We start from the raw sequence: 26,193 nt of genomic DNA on the forward strand, positions 1-26,193 counted from the left end.
CTTCTTCCTCTTCCACTCTCTCCTCAGAAATTCTGTCCATCCTCTCCTGCCTAGCTATTGGCCACTCAGCTTTTTTTTTAAAAAAAATGGAATTTTATTTTGATGAAAAACTCGAGTTTACAATCATTTAGTAAATGAAGAGCAAACAATTCGTTTTCCTATCCCATAACTCTTAAGAAAAGAAGCATTAGTAAATAGATATCTGAGCTGATTAAGGGTAAAGCAGATTGGACAGTAAACCATCTCCTGACGTTCACCCTTCCTGCACATGACTCGCTGTAAAGGGGTTCAGGGCTCTGGAGATGAGTGAACCAACATTAGGAGAATCAGATCTCTCCTTGTCACTCAAACAAACTCAAGATAAATACGTTTCTGCTTCTTGTGGTCCAACTACCCATACTGTACTGAGGAATACTCTGATAGAAGCACTTCTGTTACACTGTGCACCATCACTCTTAACACGGCGTCAACAGCTCCATTTAACCACCCTCTATAAAGTGCAACTCTTAATATTCTGCATTTTATCTGGGGCATGATGAGTATCAATCTACAGTGAAAGTACCCCAGCTGCCAATTCCCACGACTTCCAAGAAGACCGAGATGTGTGAAAAAGGACTGTCCCCTTACAAAGAATCAATTTCACAAACCTACTGGTAAACAAATGCATTTATAGAACTGGAAACAGGATGCTAAAGTTGTACTCATTTTTAAAAAACCATTCAGCTACCTTTGGTCTTAAAAAGCCTACACTGCAGTATCCTAAACACGTGCATCTCACAATGAAGAAAAGTGGCCTCGCGTGCAGAATGAGGAATATGACATCACTGCAAGAGTAGCATGCTATGGTTTCAGGAACAGCAGCATCACAGCATTGGATTCTGGGCACCAGGATCGAGGTCATTATTGGACGGGGCTCGTCTGCTCGTCCACCTTTGGAGTAGGGTGCATGACTACCAGCTGGTCCTGAGGAATGTCTGCCGCAGGTGCCGCCAGGTTGGTGATAGGTTTACTCTCTTCACACACTGAAAGTCTACATGCCGACTCTTTCCTTCCTCCTTCTCCCAGGACATTCGAATAAAGGGTCTTTGGACATAGTTGTAAATGACTTCAGGGCGACCTCCGGGCCTTTTCTTTACTTTTTCTTTGTAGGTAGGATAGCCTTCGATTCCCAATCTAATCTTCTTAAGACCCCTCTCCTTCAAAACTGATTTGGCCACATCTCTGTTTTCAATGTACTTGAAAAATCTATATAATTTTGTGCTATAGATAATTTGTGAATACTCCTCTCCCATCTGTGGTGGATACTCCTCGTCCCAATCAACCACATCATCATCTGTAAGCACCACTATATGGCACTCTCGTTCCCCACTCTGGGCACTCGCTACCATGAGAGGGAGGATCATTTCTTCCAGATAAAATTCAAATTGCCTACGAGCACCATCGTTTGATAGCTCGTGCATAAGGGCACTGAGATCTCTACATTTAATTGTACTGTATTCAAAAGAGACACAAAGGCAATCGCAAGCTTCTCTCAGCTCAGGAATAGATATGCCATCAGGACAGCAGATGATTCCTGTCTTATAGTAATCCAAAATAGCTTGAAACACAGTAGAACCGATTCCTTCTGCCACCTCATACTCTCCCTTTTCATTAGCGCGTTTGAGATTATGTTCTCGGCCAGATCCAAACATCCTGCCCAGCATTGTATTTGGCCGTGCAGTGAAAATGGCCGGGTCCACGACAAATCTGGTGTTGTCCACTATCAGTGTCACTCGCTCAGATGTCCTCACGTCCCGCGCACCTTCTTTTGCGGTCTCACACACAAATACCATCTCCCCGGATGTCGTAGAGCTACCATCTGAGCTTGACTGACTGCTGTTTCTGCTGCTGCTCCCATCGCTGCTCACGGAGCCATTCGGGGACGCTCTTTGAGGGCGAGGACTGCTTGGATGAGACGAACTATGATCTTTTTCTCGTTCAACATAGTGCCGTCGTGTTGGTGAAGTCACATTTCGAATACAAGGAGTAAGCTGACCCTCTGCTCTCTCGTGAGATGAATCTCGTGATCTGTCACTTGACCTTCGTCTATCTCTTGATCGCTCGTGGCCCCCACTAGCACCATGCAGACTCATTTTAGTCTGGTCGACTCCTCTCTTAGCAACACGTGAGGCAGTGCCAGTTAGACGTATAGGTGTTCCATTTTCTTCTCCCTCACAGAGGTCCAGCCTGCCTCCATAAACCGCCCTATTGTGATGCGTCCTCTTCGGATTGTCCAAAGATGACAGGAAAGGGGCGGGGCACGGGGTTACTCTGCCCTGTGGGCCACAGAGACGAGGAGAAGGCCTCGCTTCCCCAGCCTACTCAACTGGATCCCTCCAGTGCTAGGTTTGAGGCCGCAGCTGCGCCTATCAGAGACTCCCCGGGAGGTTGTAGGCCTGCTCCTCAGCTGGCCACTCAGCTTTTTATTACACCAATTACAGCAACACATCTTCCCACGGTGAACAAATACCCAAAACACTCGAAGGAAAGCCTTACTTAATGGAATGGATTGTGCAGAAGAGAGAATATCAGGACTTAAAGTAGAAGATCTAGACAAAGTAGGCAAAGAATATGAGAAACCCACAGGAAAAGACCAGACAAGAAACGTGGGACACCATGAAAAGATCAAACCTTCAAATTATATGCATAGGGAGAGAGAAGAATTCCAAGTCAGTTGCGTAGACCAGACCTTCAACAAAATGATAGAATAAAACTTCCCCAAACTAAGGAAAGACGCACCCATACAGCTATAAGAAGTATGCAGAACTCGAAAAAGACAAGACAAAAGTTTTAACACCATCTCACAGTTAAAACACTAAGTATACATAACAAAGAAAGTGCATTGGAAGCTGTAAGAGAAGACTCAAGTCACGTATAAAGGAAAACATCAGAACAACAGCTGGTTTCTTTTTTTCTTCCTTCCTTCCTTTCTGTCTTTCTTTCTTTATTCTTTCTTTTTGTTTTTTTGAGACAGGGTTTCTCACTGTAGCTTTTGAGCCTGTCCTGGAACTATCTCTTGTAGACCAAGCTGGCCTCGAACTCACAAAGATCTGCCTGCCTCTGCCTCCTGAGTGCTGGGATTAAAGGCATGCGCCACCACCGCCCGGCTAACATCTGGTTTCTTAATGGAAACTGTGAAAGCCAGAATATTTTAGAGCAATGCATTCCAGTCCTAAAAGACCATGCTGGCTAACCTGGACCAGATATCATGAAAGGTGAGATTATAAGGCTGAGTAATGTACTGGAATGGCTTTTTGAAAGAGGTAGAATTAGATACACAGGACCCCAGTTTTTGTTTTATATGGGAGAGTTCTGAGAGGGAGAAGGGGATGTGTACCCTAACAAATCCATCTACACTGGCCACATCCTACAACAAAAGAGCTGCAGCTGGCTTGTCTTGGACAGGGTTGGGTTCCATAGCAGCATGAGAGGAGGGGTAAAGGTGGGTGCTAGAGCCAGGTGGCTGTTGCGGCCTGGCACTGGAGAGGAGGAATGATCCAGTGGGGTTTTGAGTAGTTAGTGTGGGGGAGATCTGAGGAGGGCAGCAGAGCCTGTGCGGGTGCAAGCGGAAAGAGGTGGCAAGGCAGGGCAAGCTGGCAGGAGGTGAAGAAGTGAAAGTGTCTGCTGAGGTTGGAAAGTGTGAGTTCCTTAGCGGGGTCCAGAGTGGGAGCTGAAGAAGCAGAAGTAGCTGCCTGCTGAGGTCGGAAAGGTGGGGTTTGTAAGCTGGGTCCAGAGCAGAAGTGGAAGGTTCTTCCGGCTCAGATGGCAGAGCCAGGAACATGTGAGCAGGTGAACAACTTGCGAGGACTGAGGGCTTAGAACTTAGAGCTTAGATGGTAAAAGGCTTGGATATAAGGAAACTCCTTCCATCTAACTGTGTGCTACAGTAGTTAGAAAGCTCCTGTAGAATATCAGGATCAAAGGCGGGCACTTTAAATTGTTATCTAATTGGTAACAACACTTTTTTTTTGGAGCAAAGATGGACAAGTGTGGAAATCTGTAAGTAGGGGGATTAAAGCCTGGGGTTTCAGGGCCTCTGAAAGATGTCCCAGGGGAGAGGTTGGATTGAAGGTCTTCGATGGCTTGTTACCCATAGTTGAAACCGTGAAAACCCACGAGAATGGTGACACCACAAGTCATAAATCTTTTTAAATGTTTGTTTCTGCTGTTCTCTACAGATAAATAATGCAAATGGTCTTTTTGTGGTCCCAGTCTAATTAAAAATTAAAGCTGGCTTTGGAGTTGAGTGTGACTCTCTCCTTCTCTAAACACAAACATGCTTGTTAAAGTAAAATCCAAAATCTCTGTCTTATATCAGAAGAGATACCAAATTTATGGGCTATTATTTTGCCAGTAATCTTGTAATATTTTGGTTTTATTTTGAATCTTTGACAGTTTTTCTTAAGGTATAAATATTATATCTCAAATATATAAGATGAATGTATATATTAAACTTTTGTCATTATATTAATGGTCACATGGAGTACTAACTAACTCTAGAATATGGCTTCATCTAGCTTCCTGTACATGATTTCAGCTTTGAGTCTTTATCAGGTAACTAAGAACTAAGTTTTTGTATTCCAGATGTACATAATGAATTATGGTCCCTAACCCTCTCCGACATCTGCTGCATATGACATTTAAAATGTTTAAGTTTTCTGCCATGAACCAAGACTATGTCTAACAGTGAACTTTGAAGTCTCCAAAAGGTGGATGGGGTTCCACAAAGAGAATTCCACCAGAACTATGATAACACCACTGAGCTGACAAACACCACCTAAAGATCAGGTTTGGACTACAAACTGCTCAGGGCAATTTTGAGGTGGCTAGCTAGCTAAGATGATCCAGCCTCACAGACTATTCTAACCAGGACTTGAGACAAGCCCTGCACTTTCCCATTATGCAGAGACTGGACAACAAATGATACAGCGACCTCTCCCAGGACTTGACAATTAACCCAATTTTTTCTTTTCAGGATCTCCTAAAGATGCTGCTGCCCCCAGACAGCAGGAAGTAATTTAAAGAACATGATGCCCACATTCCATGAGGTGGGGTAGGTTGGTTTTGGTCTTTCAATGATAATGTTTTTAATCATAGTTAAGGGGGGTGTTGGTTACAAATTGTTATTGGTAATGGTAAGGCAAAACTGAACGAAGGAGATTAGATTCAGAGTTCTTGTTAGGTAGACAGGTTGGTCATCTTTAAACACTTCAGAGATCTGCATAATACAACATTTAAGATGTTTTCGATAGGTTCTTTTTTATGACAGTGAGATGTTTGCCCCTGGTAACACCAATCTACTTCCCAGAAGATAATGAACATTGAAGAAACTTCACATGGAGTTTACTTTCTTTGTGGCAAAAGTAAAACATTGAACAAGAAAGTGCTCTTGTCTCAACTGCTGACAGTATGCTGTTCCAATTGGATTAGCAGGACACAGAAGAGTGACTACCAAACCTTGCCAAGATAAGGTAGGACAGACTTCAAAATTTCTGCTTCAAAGTCTGTCATATATGCTAGGCCTGTAGGCTGAAGACGGATGACCCAACATTGCAGAGGAACTTTGGGTTATTGTTCAGGCAGACAGCTATTTCTGTCATATCTCATATTTTTTGGAAGTTGCTTGCTTGTACTTCCTGTTATGATTTTTCATACAAGCCACACCCACTCCCTCCCCCACTTGCTGAGGCAGGCTGATCTTCAGCTTCCAGCCTGAGATTGCTCTCTTTTCAGTCTTCCTTTCGGAGAGGCAGTTTCACTTCTGCCTCTCTCCCTACTTCTCTGCCCCCCTTTTTTCTCTATCTCTGTTCTCTTCTCCTTCTTCCCCACTCCTCTAAGTAATAAATATCAAATTCTATTATGTATGATGTGTCTGTCCATGTGCCTCCTACCCACCACCTGCTCACACTGCTGGGCTAGCTGGGACCAGCCCGCACACCATGTGTCTCCCTGCCTGGGACCAGCTACTGCTTGGGGGTTTCAGGAATCTCTGCCTGGTACTGGCTGCTCCCGGGCCTGCTGCCTGCCACCACATGGCTTGCTACTACCATTTGGGGACCTACAACATTTCTGCTGCCTACTGCACCAGGGATCTTGCAGCATTTTTTTTAAAAAAAATCCTAACACTTCCTGCTTACTCAGGTAATATTATTTCCTTTTCAGGTCCCCAATAGAGTTGAAGACTTTGTAGTTATACTTTTTCTTGTTACCATATTCAGAAAAGAAATTCACTAAAGAGGTGTAAAGTGTATAAGGTTGAGAGACATTAAAAAATAGTTTTGGTAATACAAGTTAGAATAGAAAGTGAATTATGTGCAACCTTTTATACTCATCAAGATAGGATAGATATTGTTGAGATCTGCTGACCTGGCCTGTCACCTGGGCACCCTGTCCCTTTAAGAGACAAGCCCCTTCCACTTCCAACCCTCCCATTTCTAACCCACTCTCTTCCACCAAGGCAAGCAGATCTCCTGCCTCCTCCAGCTTGCACTCTCTCTTTCCATCTCTCTTCTGAAAACGTAATTTTCTCTCTCTTCTCTCTCCTTCTCTTTCTCTCCCTCTCTCTCTGTCTCTGTGCCTCTTTCTTCTTTACCCTCTCCCATCTATAACCTACTAAATAAACTCTATACCCAAACCCTCTCTGCATGACATATCTGTCTGCCTCTCACTGGCCATGGTCTCCTACCTACCAAGGGGACCACTGAGGCCTCAAGTGACCTGCTGAGGCCCCTCATGGGACTGCCACCCCTCGTGGGACCAGTCCCCCCACTACCATATCTTTATAAAAGAATAACAGATATGGGGGCTGAAGAGATGACTCAGAGGTTAAGAGCACTGGCTGCTCTTCCAGAGGTCCTGAGTTCAATTCCCAGCACCTACACAGTGGCTCACAACCAACCTTCTGTAATGATATCTGGTGTCCTCTTCTGGAGTGTGTATACATAATAAATAAATCTTTAAAAAAAAGAAGGAACTTCCATGTTTTTAAAAAAAGAATAACAGATAGAAAGTATTTTCTCTGAGTTTATCAATTGCTTATGGGCTAAACATTGCTGATATATTTATTGCCTGTATATATTATACATAGTTATTGTACTTATTGTATATAATTTTTCTTATAGTTTAACTTTTTATTTTAGACAAACAAGGGGAAATGTGGTGATATTTGTGCTCTATCAAATAAAGCTTACCTGAAGATCATAAGGGCAGAGCTAGCCACTAGTTAACCAAACAGGTCTGAAGATCTGTATAGACAGCCAGGAAGTGATATGGCTGGGCAGAGAGAATATAAGGTGGGAGGAAACAAGAGGTCAACTTTTTTTAGCTAAGGAGTTAACAAGGTAAGAGTTGACTGTGGCTTGTTTCTTTCTCAGGTCCTTCAGCATTTACCCCTGATATCTGGCTCTGGGTTTTTATTATTAAAACCAATTAGAACTCATGCAACAGCAAACTCTCCACCACAACTTTATCTAGCTCGGTTTGCACCATTTCTGCCAGAACATGTTTTCAAGAATTTCAAGTCTTTGTCCGAAAATATAATGGAGAAAGAAAGTAGGTAGAGGTTTATAGGTTTCTCCCCACCCCCACAATAGGTTTCTTCAGTGACATAGTAAGCTGAATCAAGCTAAACTGAAAAGTATAACAACAGGTTTATTTGAGCAAAGCAACTCCTGAGTGAGCTCTCCAGTCCCAGAGATCAAGGCTGGAGAAGCCATGCCCACAAATGAAAGCAGGGAGACTGTAGGTGAGGGGAGATGATGTTTCTGTCACAAGCTGTGTTTGTGCTGAAGAAAGGCCAAAAGTTGAGCAATTAGGCAAGGACTTGGGCTGCTGGCAGTAACAGGAGGAAGTTGCAATATTTGCCAAGAATCCTGAACTTTGGCAGCTTTTGGGGGGATGTTGGAGACTCTCTGAGAGGGTGGGGTTTAGAGAGAGAGAGAAGAATAGGGCTTTCTGGGTCATGCAGGAGTGAGCTGGAGATTCCTTTTTGGGTTTGGCAACATAACCTTTTTGGGTGCATGGGCACTGGTTCAAATTTGACTACCTCCTATTGGCATGGGGTTACATGGAGAGGTGGAGCTGGGAGTTGGTGGGCTCATGCTCAGCGAGAGGTGTGGGTGAAGAAGCACTCTATTAGCAGCCACTCTGGAGACCTTGTGAATCTGTTTCTGGAGAAGACAGAGAAAGCACATTGCTAGGAAAAAAAGAGATTATTACCACTGGCCCTATGAACGGGACTAGCCGTGGGAAGAGTGAAGACTGCCAGAAAGAACAGAATGGAGATGTTACCTGATTGTATTGGTAAAGTTCTTCAGAGAATTTGTGCAGTGACTTGATACTAGTTTCCACCAGATTTGTTGATACAGTAGCAGCACTCTTTCCCCAGGAACATGTAGGTGCAAAACAGCTGAAACAGATTTACACCTTAGTGTCATAGCAAAGGCTATGGCTTTGGGTTAACAGGCATAAACATTTTTCCTATGTTTAGAGAGCCTGATATATGTTTTAGCCTAATGAAACGCACCTTTAAGTCTGTACTTAGAAGAAAACCAACAGAAATTTAAAATCTTGAACTTGTTACTGAATAGTATATAGTCAGTGCTTCATCAGTTAATCAGAATTCCATTTATCAGTGCTAAAACTCTGAACCTCTGAAATCCCAGTGTAACAATACTATAGAGAGTGGACCGAAGTCCAAAACATCTTTGCATAACTTAACTCATTTAGTTATATCTTACAACTTGCATTTATACATCTTAAATCATTTTCTTTATTCCTTTAGTGGAAAGTTACATCTGAAACCTGTTTATCTTTTACTATGAAACCTGTGAACAAGGCAAACTTGTTTTTCAACAAGAAACTTACTGAACTAACTAAAGAACTACCAAGGTGACTATAGCCTTGTGTGTCAAAGGGAGCTATTAAACTGGTGAAACTATCACTAGCCTAGTCATCAAATGATGTGGGATTCCCCTCTGTATTCTATGAATATGTTTTATTACCATTGGTTAATAAAGAATCTGCTTTGGACCTATGACAGTGCAGAACTAGGTAAGGCAGGAATTCCAAGCAGAGATAGAGGAGAAAAGAAGGCAGAGTCAGAGAGATGCCATGTAGCTGCCAAGGGAGATAGACACCCCCTCCCTGGAACTTTACTGGTCAACCATGAGCCTCATGGTAAAATATAAAATAATAATAATAATTTAAGATGTAAGTGCTAGATAGAAATACACTTGAGATATTGGCTAAATGGTATTGTAATTAATATAGTTTCTGTGTGATTATTTTGGGTCTGGGCAGCTAGAAAGCAAATGAACAGCCTCCATCTACAATCAAATATCAGGTCAGAGAAGGATAAATTATAACAGAAAATATAACAAATGGCTTGTATATCAATTAAAATGGCAGAGACTAGTCTGTTACCTAGACGGTCACCACAGGTTTCTGTAGTCTCCTTAGTGATGGGGACAGAGGTACCAGGACAACATCAGCTTTCAGCTTCCAGGCCCAGAAGGTGAATCCTTTCCTCTTGGGAATGTGGGCATCATGTTCTCTAGACTGTTTCCTGATGGAGGAAGGTCATTGGTTAATAAAGAAACTGCCTTGGCCCATTTGATAGGCCAGCCCTTAGGTAGGTGGAGTAAACAGAACAGAATGCTGGGAGGAAGAGGAAGTGAGGTAAGACGCCTCAGACAGACACCATTTCCTCTCCTCTCTGGGGCAGATGTGATGAGGCTCCGACCCAGGATGGACGTAGGCTAGAATCTTCCTGGTAAGCGCATCTCATGGTGCTACACACATTAATAGAAATGGGGCAAGCAATGTTTATATGAATACAGTTTGTGTGTCGCTATTTTGGGGCATAAGCTAGCCAGGAGGCCAGGAGCTGGGTGGCAGGAAGCGGCCCGCAGGTCCTTCAACAGTTTCCTATTGCCTGGGGCCATTGGCATCTTTGTGGGACCCAGGAGGCCTCCGTAGATGCTAGCTGCATTTCTCAGGATGGCACTCCAATCCAATAGTCCACAAACTGAGGGCAGCCTCGGCACCTTGGAATATCCCAAAGCACGTGCCTTCTTAAGTGCTTCTCAACCCCAGAGTTCTGGAGTAAAAAGTCCAGCTTTAGAATTTGAGTGGGTAGTCTGATTCTCATTGGGGGGTCTCTAGAAAATGTTAATCCCACTGGTTGAGAGTAAGGCCACTACCACAGTTTAAAGCCAAAACTGAAGCAAGTTTTAATTAAATACTAGCCAGGTGGATGGGCTCTGACCAGGTCCATATATCCAGGTTCCTGGGAAATGGCCCAAAATCGTGATTTTCAGCAGCTTAAGAAGGAAAATCCACAACTCACTGTGTTTCTCATCAGTTCCAATCAGGGGCAAGCATACGTCCTAATGGACCATCACCCTTCATACCTTCCACCCATGTGTGACCAAGCACATCCGCTGCAGATGGTTTAAACAAACTTGGATAGGGGAGTGAAAACACGTGGCTTACTATCTCCTGCAAACAATAGCCTCCAGCATTTCAGGAACTCTCTGTCCTTGGGCAAGGACTTGCAGATCAAAGGCATTTTTGTTTCATGGATATCAAGGTATAGAAATTAAAACTTAAAAATGTAACTTTGGGACATCGCCTTGGGCTCCTGGGAGCCACTCTAGGTTCAAGTCTCTTGGTTAGTCCCTTGGGAAGCGGAGGATAGGGAACCTGAAATGACCCTATCCCATAGCAATACTGACGAATATCTTTCATATCACCATAGAACCTTCATCTGGTGATGGATGGAGATAGAGACAGAGACCCACACTGGAGCACTGGACTGAGCTCCCAAGGTCCCAATGAGGAGCAGATGGAGGGAGAACACGAGCAAGGATGTCAGGACCACGGGGGGTGCACCCACCCACTGAGACAGTGGGGGCTGATCTATTGGGAGCTCACCAAGGCCAGCTGGACTGTGACTGAAAAAGCATGGGATAAAACCGGACTCTCTGATCATGGCGAACAATGAGGACTGATGAGAGGCCAAGGTCAATGGCAAGGGGTTCTGATCCTACTTCATGTTCCGGCTTGGTGGGAGCCTAGCCAGTTTGGATGTTCACCTTCCTAGACATGGACGGAGGGGGGAGGACCTTGGACTTTCCACAGGGCAGGGAACCATGACTGCTCTTTGGATTAGAGAGGGAAGGGGAAAGGAGTAGGGGGAGGGGGAGAAGAGTGGGGGGAGGGGGAGGGAAATAGGAGGCTGGGAGGAGGCGGAAACTTTTCTTTTTTCTTATTCTCAATAAAAAAAAATGTGAAAAAAAATGTAACTTTGGCTCTCACATTCCCCAATTGAGTTGTATCATAAATCAAATCCTTGACTCTGTAATGGGTACATGTCTATATTGGGATCTAAAAAAACTTCAGCATAATCATTTCAGTCTGAAATGATCATTTAGTTAAGGCATCAATGATGCAAGAGCCAACAGAATTAGTAGAAGCAGAAGGATCAAGAGCCCTGTGATGGCTGACATCAGAGTTACCATCCAGAAGAAATCTGGAGATGAGAATGGGGATCAGTTAGTTACTTTGTCTCAGATCCCCCTTTTTGCAATTTTTTTTTTATTTTTTAAGTACAGCTAGATTATTTAAAATGAACCTGAGTGGTTTATAAAGAAACAACAATTAACTATATCTTAACCTTCCTGTTTTACATAATAGAGATTAGGTGCCCTATCATAGTAGATATACTTGGTTTTAACAAATACCTTTCCTGGTATGCCAGTAGTCACTATAGTTAGCTATTTTGTCCCCTATGCCAGGGAGTTTCCTTTTGATCTAACATTCTAGCCTGCTGGGGGGCAAGGGGTGATGTCCTCTCTTCTGTAACTACTTTCTGCTGAAACTAGGATGTTGTTGTCAAGCCCCAGGAAGTCTGGAATACTAATTAAAGGCCAGAAGTGAATTCAGGCAATGGGGCATTCACAAGAAGCATCTGGTTTGTTGACCCAGCTGAAGAGATAGGGAGCATTTACATAAGTTGGACTGGTCCACATCAGCTTCAGTAAGTCCAGGGCTTGTAGTTGTTTGGAGCCTGCTGTAATCAGTAGCGGATGCTTGAATGTGTCTGTCAGTCAAGTAGAAATCTGCTGAGACAGATTATAGACTAGGGTCTGAAGTTAAAATTTAGGAACTTAAAGGAAAACCTTACATGTGGAACTTTAGAACCATAGTCCTTGTAATTGGGGAAGGGGAGAAGCCTAAGATGAGGAGAGAGAGAAATAGACATTTGGGGGCTGGAGAAATGGCTCAGAAGTTAAGAGCATTGCCTGCTCTTCCAAAGGTCCTGAGTTCAATTCCCAGCAACCACATGGTGGCTCACAACCATCTGTAATGAGGTCTGGTGCCCTCTTCTGGCCTGCAGGCATACACACAGACAGAATATTGTATACATAATAAATAAATAAATATAAAAAAAGAAATAGACATATGGGGAAACTTAGGCTGTACTTATCTGGATCCTTTTGACCTGTGAGAAGTGGGTTCAAGTCTTATGACCCCTTTGAGCCTCTGAAGCTTACATGATTTTTTTAGTTTACAAAAAGACATAAAAGTTTTAGATATATTAGCATTGCCATTCTTTACTGAAATCTGCATTACAGAAAAGCAGGTAACAGGTTTCTGTGAAACAGCTGGAGTAGACTCACACCTTTGAGTCCTAGCAAAAGCTATATTTGGTTTAAAAGGCATGATCACTCTTCCTCTGTCCAGAGAACTAGATGTAGATTAGACAGAAATGTCTTTAGCCTGATGAGATGCAGCTTTAAGTCTATACTTGGAGGGCAACTAAAGGAAATTTAAAATCTTGAACTTATAACTGAACAGTAAGTAGTCAGTGCTCTGCCAGCTTATTAGAACTCCATCCATCAATGTTAAAACTATGAACTTTTGAAATCTTAGTGTAACAGTATCATAGAAGGGGAAAGAAATCTGAAATGTTTCTCATTTTCATATACCTTAAATCATTTATGGCTTTACTACTTGCATTTACATCTTAAGTAAATTTCTGAGGCCCTTTGAACTGACTTACGCTTTCACATCCTCAGACCCATATATCTTAAAACAGTCTTACCCTCAAAATTGCTTAGCCTTTCATATCTTTAATCTTTTAGATATCTTAAAACATTATTGGACCCCCAGAACTTGCATAGACTTTAACCTTTTTTCTTTCCATCTAGTCATTTTCCAGAGACATAAGCAGTTATTACTGAGAACAGTCATTTTATTTTTCTGCATCTTCCCCCTGCCATAATAGGTTTCTCCACCAAAGCAGTAAGCCAGATCAAGCCAAACTGAAGAAGTTTAACAGCAGGTTTATTTGAGCAAAACAATTCCCAGATGAATTCCCCTGTCCCAGAGATCAAGGCTGAAGAAGCCGCAATCAAAAACGAAAGCAGAAAGACTTTATAGTTTGTAGGTGAGGGGTAATAATGTGTCGGTCAAAAGCTGGGTTTGTGCCCAAGTGTGGTCAAAAGCTGAGCACTTTGGTGGGACTTGGGCTGCTGGCCGCAACAGGGGGGAAGCTGCAACAGTCACCAAGAGCTCACTGGGCCTTTTGGCACCTTTGCTTTGTTGGAGACTCTGAGAGGGCAGGGTTTGGAGACAGGAAAGGGGCCTTCAGAATCATGCAGGAGTGAACTGGAGGTTCCAACTGAACAGAGGTAGCTGAGAAAGGACATGGAACACATACATGGGCCCAAGTTTCTCTGTTCGACAAAATTGTGGAGGAGAGGCAGTTTGAGAATTTGACAGCCATTTCAAGGGCAAGTTGCCTCTGCTCCTTACCAAACTTGAGACTCTGGAAAGAGGTCACCCATAATTCAGTCCCAAGCGAACTCAGGAAAATCAATACGCTGATTGGCCAAGCAACAATACACCCTCAATTGGATTCCTGCCATCACTCTTGGGGACCTGGGGTGGAGCAAAGTTCCTGAGATCCAGGAGATTTGTAATACAGTGGCAGGAGTTACTGAGTAAATTGTCTAACATGGACAGGGGTAGGAGAGGTAGGACAAGGACTGAAGACCACGGGGGGGGGGGGTGTCATGCTTTATCCTTCCCCATCCCCTGCCTCAATCTCTCAATCTCTGGGGGCTGGAGAGTCACCGGGAGTTGCTTTCCTCACAATACACCTGGTCTTTTACTTTTTAATTTGGCTTAATCTGACTGACACATTGACTAAGAAACCTATTATTGGGATACAGAAAACCTATTAAGATCCACATGCTAGAAGGAGAGAATGGATTTCCCACAGGTTGTTCTCTGACTCCTGCGTGTGTGTGTGTGTGCGTGTGCGCACACACGCACACACACACACTTGCACACACACAAATAAATAATAAATATAATAAAAGAAAAACATTTCAGTGTGGGTTGTCCTGGAGCTGTACGTCAATAGAAGAGCACTTGCCTAGTACCCACGATGCCCTGGTTCTACTTGTAGCACCACACAGGCCACAAGAGGATTCTAAGTGACCATGTTTCGCAGTTATCTACAATGTAAAAGCATGACTAACAGTCTTTAAAGAACAAATATTCAGCTTCTTGGGTTTCTGTACCATCTCATTCTTTTATCTAGATGACTGAAAACAGGTTGACTGACTGACTGATTGATTGGCTGATTTCTAGTCTGTTGCCTTCCTGTTGACACTGATAGTTCATGAGACCCATTGTTTTTTCTCTGAATGGGATCCAATGACTTAGCTTTTTATTGACTTTTTTCCCACAGAACATGAACCATTCTGCTTCTCTTTCTCTCCTATTTCTCCATCATATCCTTGCTTATCATCATGGGGCCTGGATCTCGAGGACACAGGCTGGCCTAGGGTGGCTTGCGCCTGCCTGACTTAATGTAATGGTTTGCTGTAGCCCCTCTCTCCCATTCATTCTGCTTCCCAGTCACGTTGAGGTGAGCAGCTTTGCTCTCTGCATGGTCCCCATGATGAGGCTATGTTTCACCAGAGACCCACAAGCAATGGAGCCAAATGAACTGTTTTTTTTTTTCCTTTTATTTCCTCGGGTGCTTTGTCACAGGGTGCAGCTCTTTCAAGTGCAGCTGAATGAATGGTTCGCCTGCTGTGGAAAAATGTAGACTGGAAGAAGTGAAGGCAGTGAGAAGCAGGCTGATGTGGGAGCGCTTCTTGCCACCTGGGGACACGGGGACATCCAGACCCGGGCCGCTAACAGTGGCCATGCCTGGGTCCATGGTACTACCACAGCCGGGGGCTGTTCTACTGTGATGCCCATGCAGGATGTGGGGTCTACTTTCCCAAGTGCTGAAGGGGGAGGGTCAGTTCCGTTGTCCAGTGTCTGAGCTGCCACCGGTCACTGTGAAGGTGTCCAAGAGCCATGACACTGCTGGAGTCACACTGATCTAGGTGGCCTGTGCTGCCATCCGGGGCCATGCTGTTGTCCAGACCTGAGCTGCTGCCCAGGGCCATGTCTGGGTCTGTGGCCCTATAGCAGCCAGTGTCTAAGTCAATGTCATGTTGCAGTGAGGGCCATGTGGTTGCCTAGGGTCTGGTCAGCCACGTGGAACCATACTTGTTGCCCAAGGGCCATGCTGCATCCAGGTCCGTACAGATCTGAATGGCCTGTGTTACCACCTGGGGTCATGGTGTCATCTAGGCCTGGGCTGCTGCCAAGGGTCGTGTCTGGGTCCAGGGTCCTGCTGCAGCCGGGATCTGTGTTGATGTCTGTGACCCGTGTCATCTCACGGGGCCACAGGAATCATGTATGATGAAACCAGAGGCCTTGAACTAGACCAATAACTCATTGCAATGAACATTTACAAGTAAAGCTGACTGAATAAAAGGGTACACTGTGTGACACACCGAAGCCCCCAGCGTGACCAGGACCAATGAAGAGGTGTTGGAGAGGTGGGAAAGATGGAGAAGTAAAGAGGTTTTTTGTTTGCTTTTTGTATTTTTTTTTAATTTTTGTGTTTGCTTGTTTTCTTTTCTTTGTGGGGGCACTGCAGGGGTAAGGGGAGGATGTGGAAGTGAATGGAATTAGGATGTATGATGTGAAATTCCCAAAGAGTCAAAAACAAAATTATGTTAAATAATTGAAAATTATTAAATATTAAATTAAATTATTAAAAATTAAAATAAAAAACTTTTACATTAGAAGACATGTCCCAAATGATCTACTTTCTGCAACTTGGCCAGTTTCCTCCACTTCCAAGTAGCTATTAAGCTGTGAATTAAACCATTTGTTTCCAGAACACCTGAGTTCTAACACACACCTGTAGCAAGAAAGGACGGTGTATATTTGGACGTGTTGCTATGTGCCTGTAATCCCATCACCTGAGAAGCAGATGTAGGGGGACTACATCAAGTTTTAGGGTACTCTTGTGTAAAGGAATGTAAAACAACTTCCTTTTTTCTTTTTCTGTGGATTCAGCTTGAACTGTGAGTCAAAATGATCTTCTCATTCTTTCCTCCCACTATTCTCTGACCTATAACTTACTTTAGTACATTAGTACATCTCAAAATTCTCTTATCACAAGCTTCAAAGTTTTACCCATAACTTTGATTTCTTAGTTTTGTTTGTGTGGGGGGGGGGGCAGGACTTTACTATGTAGAACAGGCTGGTCTCTACTCACAGAAATTCTCCCCGCCTCCGCCTCCTGTGTGCTGTGATAAAGGTGTGTGCCACCATATCCGGCCAAACTCTTAGTTCTGTAATTCTTCTGGTTTTAATTGGAATCTGCTGATCTTCATTCCAGGCCACAGGTGCTATTCACATCCACCTCACAAGCCCCCTCATTTTAAGATCAGCCATTATTATTGTGCCATGCTCTCATCATGACAGAGAGCAGTTAAGAGTCAAGGCAAGCCTCATACTTCTTATTTTTATCTTAATTTATCATCATCATCATCATTATTAGTGTGTGTATACACATGCGTGTGTATAATGTATGGTGGGGGGGGGCATTGCCGAGGTATGCATGTGTGAAAGTCAAACAACTTGGTTGAGTTGGTTCTCTCCACACCTTTATGTGAGTTCTGGGGATCAAACTCAGGTTGCCAGGCTAGTTCTGCAAGTGTTTTTACCCACTGAGCTATCTCACTGGCCACACACAGACACTTTTAAAACCTCTTCTTAAGCAAATTGAAAAGTGTGGGACAGCTATGCTCTAAGAAAGCAGTGAGCTATCCACTCTAGTTTATTTCCTGGGGCATCTTTTTGTAGGTCCAAGATGAGGAGGTGGATGCTGGGGTAGAGAATGGGTAGCTTTTTGTCTTGATTGACAGGCTTGAATTTCATCAGCCTTTGTTTGCTGTGCATGTTCTTTCTCATGATGCAGTTGATTGTAATCTTATATATGCCCAATCATGCATAGGCATGATTTTAGGTAATTTTCCCTAAAAGTTCACTCAGGGGACACAGTTTACCTCACTGTGCATGCACCCAAAAAACCAGTCTAGGCTGGTTTCCCACTGCCTCTAGTTCCAAGTATGCTCTTGAATGCATTTGATCACAAAAGGGGAGTTATTAAGGTTTTTGTGGAGCTCTAAATTTTCTTTATATCCCCATAAGATTATCAGTGCCCCCAACCAGCAGGAAGTAGCCTGGAAAACTACTCTCACATTCCCCCCCCAAAAAATGGACTATGCATGTTATTGTTTTATTAAAAAAAAAAAAAAGAGGGGGAAATGGTGCAGGAAAATTCTGTATTCTGTCAATTATGTTTTAAATAAACACTGATTGGCCAGTAGCCAGGCAGGAAGTATAGGCAAGACAACCAGACAGGAAGTAGAGGTGGGGCGATGAGAAAAGGAATATTCTGGGAAGAATGAAGCTTTTCCCCCAGTCCTGCCCAGATACAGAAAAAGGAAGATGTAACCTACCCCACTGAAAAAGGTACTGAGCCATGTGGCTAATATAGATAAGAATGGTGGGCTAATATAAGTTATAAGGTTAATAAAAAGCCTGTGCTAATGGGCCAATCAGTTTATAACTTATTTAGACCTCTGTGTGGTTTTCTTTGGGGCTTACCAGCTGTGGGAACTGGGCAGGACAGAAACCCCAACAAGCAGGCCCTCATGTTACAGCCCCTCCCTGCTGGATTATGCAGAAGGCGTGGCAAGGGTAGGCATTGGACTAATGAATGTAGAACAACAAGGGACCATCGAGGTAACCCTTTGCCAAGTTCAAGAAACTCCTTGGGAGTCCTCTTACAGGCCTTCATTCCAAGTTCAGTTGTTTCACATCACCATGGAGGAAACTCCTTCCAGAGCAACTGAAGAACCCAGTGCCTATTATAAGAAACCATACTGCTCTGGAAGATAGAATACCCACAGAAGATAAACAAAATTTCAGAAGACACCATAAATCAAAATTGACAAAGATTAGATTTGAACAAGAGAGACCTCTTGATTAGAAGAGATGATAGTTCATCAAATAGCATGGCTGTTCAATCTCAACTAACTTTAAAACTAACAAATGTTTTTCATTTGATCAAATATAGCTTACCAAAAGGGAAACTCCCCAAAGTTAGGGTTGAAGGGAGTTTTGTTTTTGTCTTTTCAGGAAAATAAAAACAAGCATCTTGAGGAATTTAAAGACCCTTGGACAAATAAGCATCCAAAGAAGAAGGGAGAACTACCTGGAAAAAAATACCAAGAAAAAGAACAATCTGACCTTATGTGCTCTCTGAAGTCTCCAAAAAGATAATAGAATCCCACAATGATGAATCCACCTGGACTATGGTAACAACACTAAATTGAAAAATACCACCCAAAAATTGGCTTTGGACTATGAAGTGCTCAGGACCATTTTGAGGTGGCTAGTAGAGATGATCCAGTCTCACAGACTACTCTAGCCAGGACTAGACAAGCACTATACTTCCCCATGACACAGAGATTGGACAAGAAATTATACAGCTACCTTTCCCAGGACTTGACAATTAACCTACATTTTTCTTTACAGGATCCCTTAAAGATGTCCTCCCCCCAGAGAGCAGGAAGTAACTTTAAGAACATGACACCCACATTCCCAAGAGGTGGGGTGGATGGTTTTTGGTCATTTGGTGGTTTATGGATATTTGTCATCATTTAGGGTGGTCGATTACAAGTTAATTGGTAATAGGAAAAAAGATGAACAAAGTAGGTTAGATTCAGGGTTCTTGTTTTGAAATGAAAAGGGAATATAGAAATGGTAGGATAGGGGCTGGAGAAATGGGTCAGAGGTTAAGAACACTAGATGATCTTCCAGAGGTCCTGAGTTCAAATCCCAGCAACCACGTGGTGGCTCACAGACATTTATAATGAGGTCTATTGTCCTCTTCTGTCCTGCAGGCATACATGCAGTCAGAACACTTCATACATAAAATATAAATAAACCTTCAAAAAAGACATGATAGGATAAAATGGTATATTATTAAATATACTCTGAAAAGAAAAAGATGGATATAGAAATAGGATAAAAAGGTAGATTATGAATCTACTTTTAAACCAAAAAAGCAACTACTAGTTTTGAATATTTTACATTGGTATGGATTTTTGTATATTGATACAAATTTAAGGTTATTTTTATTAGATTATACTGTGCATATATTTCTAATCTTGTTCAAGATATTGTACCTATACAGCTCACTTAACAATGTAATGCAAATTTCTAGTCCTTGAAAGTTATTATGACCAACTGTAATGCCCAATGTTTGCACTATGGGATAGAGTTTCATGAGCCTGGAGATTGACACACACAGACAGAGAGACAGAGACATGGGTCATTCTTGAATTCCCCAAGAATGTCCCCTTTACTGTGTTCAGGGGCAGCTTATATAGTACTCTGGCCACACCCCAGCTCTCAAGATCTTTCAGCTGCAGACTCATTAGGAACTACTCCCCTGCCTTCAGGGGGTCTCATGCTCAGAGCAGCTGCAGGCTGCTCAGAGCAGAGGAAAACAAGTTGTTTTGCTCAGAGAAGCTGCAAGCATAACAAGTTGCTTACAGGAAATTCAGGGTCTGGGGATCCACAGTCCCCAACAACCAACTATTTAGGATGATAAAGAATGTGGGTTAGTAGTTAGTCACCTATTACAATCAAACTTGTAGTGATGTAAGGTATGTTTTCAAGGTCAAACAGAGACATTTTAGGTAGTCATCTTCAAATACTTCAAAGATCTACAGAATATGACATTTTTTTTTCAGCAGTTTTTGTGGTTTTATTTAAACACAAATAAAACGTGCACGCAAGCCATCTACTCATTCTCTTCGCTGCGCAGCCTGGCGTTGGGATTGGTGACTCTGATGGCCAGCTGCGCTGCTCTTTCCACGATGGCTTTTCGGTTCTTGGAGAAACAATGTGAGCAATCTCGGCACAGTAAGACTTGTGCAAATCAGCAGCTCCTCCAGCTCCTTGACGTTGTGGACCAGAAACTTCCGGAAGCCGCTAGGCAGCATGTGCTTGGTTTTCTTGTTGCTCCCATAACCAATGTCAGGATCTGGCCCTTGAATCTTCTCCGCACCCTGTTATCAATACCTCTGGGTTTTCACCAGTTTCGCTTAATCTTGACATATCGGTCTGACTGGTGCCGGATGAACTTCTTGGTCCTCTTTTTGACGATCTTGGGCTTCACCAGAGGCCGGAGGGCAGCCATGATGCCGCAAAGGAGATGGCAGCCACCTCGCAGGTAGCGCCGAGGAAGAAGGAAGCCAGAATATGACATTTAAGATGTCTTAATAACATAGGTTCTTTTTTTTTTTTTAATGACAACGAGACATGTCTGCTCCTGGCAGGAAGGATGATGGGCATTGGAGGAACTCCATATGGAGTTTAATTTCTTAGTAGTAAAAGTTAGGCACGTGGCAAGAAAGTGTCCTCGCTTGACTGCTGACAGAATACTGTCCAAATTGGACAACTAGGACACAAAAGAAAGGACTGCTGAAATATGTGAAGAAAAAGTAGGACAGTCCTTCAAAAATCCTGCTCCATAGAAAAGTCTGTCAATATTCTAGGCCTGTAGGCTGAAAATGGGGGTTCCAATGTTACAGAGGAACCTTGGGTGACTCTTCAGGTAGGCAGCTGTTTCTGTCATTTCTCACATCTTTTTGAAAGTCACTTGCTCACACTTCCTGCTTACTCAGTTCTCATTTCTTTCTCAGGTAGTTGAAGATGAGATAGTTATAATTATAGTTTTCCTTGTTTATCAGACTCAGAAAAGAAATAAATAGGTGTAAAGTGTATAAGGTTCAGACATCAAAAGACAGTTTTGGATCGTAATGCAAGTTAAGATAGAAAGTGAATTAAGTATAAGACTTTCGACTCACCAAGATAGGATAGATAATGGAGTATTTTCTCTGAATTTATCAAATGCAAATAGACTAGATATTGCTGATGTATTATTACCTATTATTTTACTTATTGTATATCATTATTATTGTACTTATTGTATATAGTTTTTCTTATATTAGCTATAACATTTTTAATTTTAGGCAAAACAGGTGGCAATGTGGTGATATTTTGTTTGTGCTTTAACAAATAAAGTTTGCCTGACAGAGTGTGGAGCTAGCTATTAATTAACCATAGAGGTCAAGCAGGGAAGGCACACATTTTTACTCCTAACACTTGGGAGAGAGAGGTAGACAGGTGTGAATTCAAGGCCACCCTGGGCTATGCAAGATTGGTCCAGTCTAAAAGAAAAACAGAACCAGGTGGTGGTGGCGGCTCACACCTTTAATCACAGTACTTGGGAGTCACACACCTTTAATCCCAACATAAAGGTGGAAGAGACAGAAAGGGATATGACTGAGCGGAGAGAGGAATAGAAGGCAAGAAGAGACAGGAGCACGTGTCATTCAGTCTAAGCATTCAGTCTGAGAATTCATAATGACAGGATCTTGCCCGCTTAGGTCTGAAGATTCAGTAAAGGTAAAACGTCTCTCTAGTGACTGCCTCCTTTTCTTCTCTGATCTTCCAGCATTCACCCTGATATCTGACTCCAGGTTTTTTTTTAAATATTTATTTATTTATTATGTATACAATATTCTGTGTGCATGCCCGAAGACCAGAAGAGGGCGCCAGACCTCTTTACAGATGGCTGTGAGCCACCATGTGGTTGCTGGGAATTGAACTCAGGCAACACTCTTAACCACTGAGCCATCTCTCCAGCCCTGACTCCAGGTTTTTATTATTAAGACCGATTAGAATTCATGCCACACATCTTCTTAAAGTGTCAATTACAATTCTTGTTTCTGCATCTGATCATGTGACCCTAGCTGATATTTATAGCTACCTTCCTCTACTACTTATTCTGTAATTTCTCCACCCTCAGCAAGCACCTCAACCGGTCCCAGGTCTTTTCCTGCAAAAGTGACTCATATCCTCAACCCTAGAGTGTCATGGCCCTTTGTCATCCTTCCTGGTATAGGCTATTGTAATTTTCCATTGGTTTTAACCACAGGACATGGTAACATCCTAAAGGATCTTCTGTGCTATTGACATAATCTTCTTTACCTCCATGGTGAAGAGGCAATCCAATTCCCCCCTGGTAGTCTGGATTAATCACCCCTCCTAATGCTGTTATTCCTTTCTTAGCCTGTTGGCTTAAGGCTATCATGAGCCCAAAGTATCCAAGTTTCTAAGTTTCCAGATCATGGGAATGTTTGCTGTGTCTCCAGGCAGGATCACTCACTACTCTGGAACCAGAACTTCTAGGTCAGTAGAACTTAAGGTTAGGGGAACAGGACGTGAAAATTTCCCTAGAGAGTTAGTAGGGGTAATAGTGAGTGGAACTATTCCCATATCTAGCCCTTGACTCTTAACTCTTGATGCTGGCTATAAGAGAAAACTGTACCTTACAACGGATACTAATTCAAAGCATGTACTTTGAACTCCTGGAGAACCCTGCCCTCACACTCCAGGATACTGCCACCTAATTGCCATGTAATTGTATCTTCAAAAAGTTTCCCTAATTGGCACTATAACTATGTCTTCAAAGGCCATTCCACCATTCTATCAAGTTGGCTGTTTTAGGATGGTGTGGAACATGGTAAGACCAGTAGATTCCATGAACCCATGAACCCGTTGTCCCACATCCCTGGCTGTGAAGTGAGTTCCATGGTCAGAAGCGATGCTGTGTGGAATACCATTGCTGTGGATAAGACATTTTATAAGTACATGGATGCTGTTCTAGTGGAGGCATTACATGCAGGATTCATAACAATCTATTTCAGTGAGGACAAAGCATCAGTTGACCTTCCCATAAAGGAAGTGGTCCAATGTAGGCAACTGCCTAGCAGGTCACTAGCTGGTCACTTGGGAATGATTCCATATCAGAGGGTGTTTTTGCTGCTGGCAGATGTGACACTCAGCAGTGGTGGTAGCCGGACCAGCCTTGGAGAGAGGAAGTTCTTATTGTTGAACTTATGCACAACCTCCATCTCTCCCACTTTGTTCCTGGGCCCAGTAGGGTGAGAAAGGCATGACTTCTGTGATCAGTAGTGGACTCCAGGAACTGAGGGAGACAGATATTGAGCAGGCCACTCCAGGGAAGCACTTATCAGACATAGGAGATGAGGAGAGATGAGTGATTAGAGCAGGTGGAAGAGAAGTTGAAGAGATGGATTCTAAAATTTGAAGTAAAAAATGGTAGGTGGCAAAAGTCATCAGAAACAAATGATCCATATAAGTGATCCAGTCAAATCGACAGCTTTGTTCAGTTAGAACAAGCTGAGCCCCTGGGAAAGAGGTTCATTGTGTCCCTACTGAGTTCTGGCACCAGAGGTATTCCAGGGGCCATGGTAAAGAAATTGCCGACATGACTGCTCCATATATCGATAAGGTTTTTATTGTAGGTGTGAAAGAACAGCCAGAGGCATCTGGAAGAATCCAAAGAAGAGAAGGAAGCAGACTGAATATGGCCAAAAGACTGGACATGGCCTGGGCTCTCTGTGAGAGAAGGAAGAACAGCGGGGAATGGAGAACAGAGAAAGCATAGTGAGGTGGGGTGGTGGGGCGGGGTAGGGCAGAAGGACACCTTGCCATTATAAAGAAAACAAATGGGTATTTGGGAGAAGGGAAGCCAAGGGAGGTGAGAAGAGGTAGGATGCTAGTGTGGACTTTGAAATATTTAACAGGTACTTGTGGATACAGAGAGAGCCTGGAGGCCAGCATGGGCTTTGATATGCAACTACAGGTATAGGCATATTCCAGTCTGCCAGAGGTAAGGCAGATGGGAACCAGTTTTTATTTAATTGCCAGAAGTCCTCTTATAGTCCAAATATTTCTGGATATTTGGACAGATTTTTTTTTGGAGGTTAGGGGATTGTACAATGACAGTAGCAGCTGGGGAAAGTCTGTCCACAGAGCCAGTCATCCTATCTGCTTGATTACAGAACTCCCTTTACCTGGCTACTTTTTGATGAATGTTTACATGGGACACAATTATTTGGGCATGGTGGCATATGTCTTTAATCCAAGCACTTATGTGTAGTATGAATAATAAAAACCCAGAAAATCAGAAAAGCAACGCAGCCAACCACTAGAGAGCTCTTACCTCTATGAAATCTTCAGCCTGAAAAGAGAGCGAGTTCCTGTCTCATCCTGCCTTATATTCTTCTCTAGTGTTGGGATTAAAGGTGTGCACCACCATTGTCCAGCCTCTATGATTGACTAGTGTGGCTGCTGGGATTAAAGGTGTGTGCACCACCACTGCCTGGCCTGCATGGCTGACTAGTGTGGTTAATTTTACACTCTGATCTTCAGGCAAGCTTTATTTATTAAAACACAAATAAAATATCACTATACTTAGGAAGCAGAGGCTGGTGGATCTTTAAATTTGAGACCAGCCCAGTCTATAGAATGAGTGCCAGGACAGCCAGAGAGACACAGAGAAATCCTGTCAAAAAAAATCCACAGGACACAATTAGCTTCACATACTTTGCCCTCCCCCCAAATTTCTTCCCCAGATGTCTTTCTCATCAGTTTTTCAGTCATATTCTTTCCACATCCCTGAGCATCTAAGCAATCCATTGGCTGCAGCCCATGAATCAGTAACCATGGTACATCTGGCCATTTCTCCTTCCAAGCAAAATGTATGTGTACCGTCCAGAGTTCTGCCCACTGTGAAGATTTCCCTTCAACAGTGTCCTAGAATGGGATTGTGACGCTCCCGCTCTCCATTTGTGGATGGTGTCTTCACAGCATGCAGAGCTATCAGTAAACCAGGCCCTCGTCTTTTCTTCCTAGTCAACTGCTGTGGGAACTCCTTCAGCCAATAGCCTCTGAGATACTGGCCCACTTTTGCCATGTTGACAAGAGAGACAATTGATCCTGGCAGCACCAATCTATTCCCAAGAGAATGTTGGGCACTGAAGACACTCCACTTGGAGCTTGTTTTCTTCTAGGCAAAACTGGCCTTTGGGCAAAGAACTGCCCCTGCCTCAACCACTGACAAAATGCACAGTGTCCAGACTGGACAAGCAGGATACAAGCAAAAAGACTGCCAGACCTTGCCAAGACTGCCACTGAAAATGGTCTGTCAGTTACTCTAGATCTTAGCTAAAGTTGGTTGCTCCTGTTGCAAGGAGGGGGCCGCTTGTTCTTCTGGGCCACCTGGCTAGCTTACACCCAAAATAATCACACAGAAACTGTATTAATTAAATCACTGCTTGGCCCATTAGCTCTAACTTCTTATTGGCTTTCTCTTACATATTAATTTAACCCATTTCTATTAATCTGCATATTGCCACGTGGCAGTGGCTTACTGGCAAAGATTCATTCTGACTCTGGCAGCAGATCCATGGAGTTCCCTCACTCCACTCTTCTTTCTCCCCGCACTTCTGTCTTCCCCGCCCACCTAAGCTCTGCCCTATCAACAGGCCAAGGCAGTTTCTTTATTCATTAATGGTAATTACAGCACACAGAGGGGACTCCCACATCATACCCCAATGCTGCAAATGAGACTTTGGGTGATTGCCCAGGTAGCCGGTTGTCTCTATCATTTCTTACACCTTTTAGAAGTTGCTTTATTGTACTTCCTGTTTACTCAAGTAGTATTATTTCTCTTCTAAGGTCTTTGATGGGTTGAAGACTTAGCCAAGCCATTTTTAATATAAGACTTAAGTTCCTTAGGATAGAATAACTATTGAAACATTTAGCATACATCTC

General features: G+C 43.1%; 2 pseudogenes; both read right to left on the bottom strand.

Moving 5' to 3' along the window:
- Nucleotides 1-863: 863 nt before the first annotated feature.
- LOC126496813 (BTB/POZ domain-containing protein 10-like) lies at nucleotides 864-2,168 on the bottom strand (annotated as a pseudogene).
- An 18,066-nt stretch (nucleotides 2,169-20,234) lies between these two features.
- Nucleotides 20,235-21,077, bottom strand: LOC126496651 (60S ribosomal protein L32-like; annotated as a pseudogene).
- Nucleotides 21,078-26,193: the final 5,116 nt, after the last annotated feature.

The sequence above is a fragment of the Alexandromys fortis genome, unplaced genomic scaffold (assembly GCF_014885135.2).
Source record: "Alexandromys fortis isolate MF-2015 unplaced genomic scaffold, M_Fortis_MF-2015_v1.1 scaffold_6, whole genome shotgun sequence".
In the NCBI taxonomy this organism is placed as follows: Eukaryota; Metazoa; Chordata; class Mammalia; order Rodentia; family Cricetidae; genus Alexandromys; species Alexandromys fortis.